The following is a 915-nucleotide window of genomic DNA, read 5'->3' as shown; positions in this document are numbered from 1 at the left end:
TACTATTCAAGGATTTTTGAAATCAAAGGCAAGGGTGGTTATTATTCAAATAAAACCAGTATATAATATTGATAGAAAATAATTAAAAAACTGCATTTTTGGTTGTTTTTTTAAATTGGTCATTTTTTAAAGCAAAATTAACTGTCATTCTTTATCATCATCACTGTTGTCCTTATCGAAATAAAATAAAACTCTTTAGATGTTTTATTCAAGTAATGAATCTAAAAATTATTATTATTATAACGTAATAAAAATAACTTTATAATGTTAAGTTTTTGCTAAATAAAATACATTTAATTCTCTGAAAATGAAAATTATTTCAGTGCAATGAATATTTTCATAATTATGAAAACGTTTTAATTCAGTTTAGTACATAAATTCTCTCTTTAAATAATTCCAATTTCTATAAATATAAATTAATTCTGGTTTTTTATTATCAAAGCATATTACATTTCCAGTGATAGAGAAGTACAGTAGAACTTCCATTATCCGGATTTTCTATTATCCGGATTGTTCAAAATAAACAAAAATTTTACGAATTTGCTGATTTGCACTTGGTGAATTATGACACTGTTTATGTACGTAAGGGAATGCATAACTTTTTTTGTTTCAACGTCTCACCCAGCACAGTGGTCGTAAACTCTTAAATATATTTTGCGTCGTAATAAAAATATAACTTGACACACATATTTATAAAAAATTTTATTTTCAAATTACATCATTTCTATGACCAAGGGCGGCGTAAGGCATGGGCAACGTGGGCCACCGCCTATGCCTCGCGTTACGAAGGTTTATGCATTACTTAAAAGCCGCGAACGCGACGAAAAAATTTTACTCGTCATAAAACGATAAATAGTTTGTCAAATTTTTATTCATAAAAATGCAGTTTCAACTGCTTTTTATTTTATAAAATCC

Source organism: Centruroides sculpturatus, unplaced genomic scaffold (genome assembly GCF_000671375.1).
Source record: "Centruroides sculpturatus isolate CEXI.00-Female unplaced genomic scaffold, Cexi_2.0 scaffold5869, whole genome shotgun sequence".
NCBI classification, from domain to species: domain Eukaryota; kingdom Metazoa; phylum Arthropoda; class Arachnida; order Scorpiones; family Buthidae; genus Centruroides; species Centruroides sculpturatus.
This window is presented reverse-complemented; position numbering follows the sequence as displayed.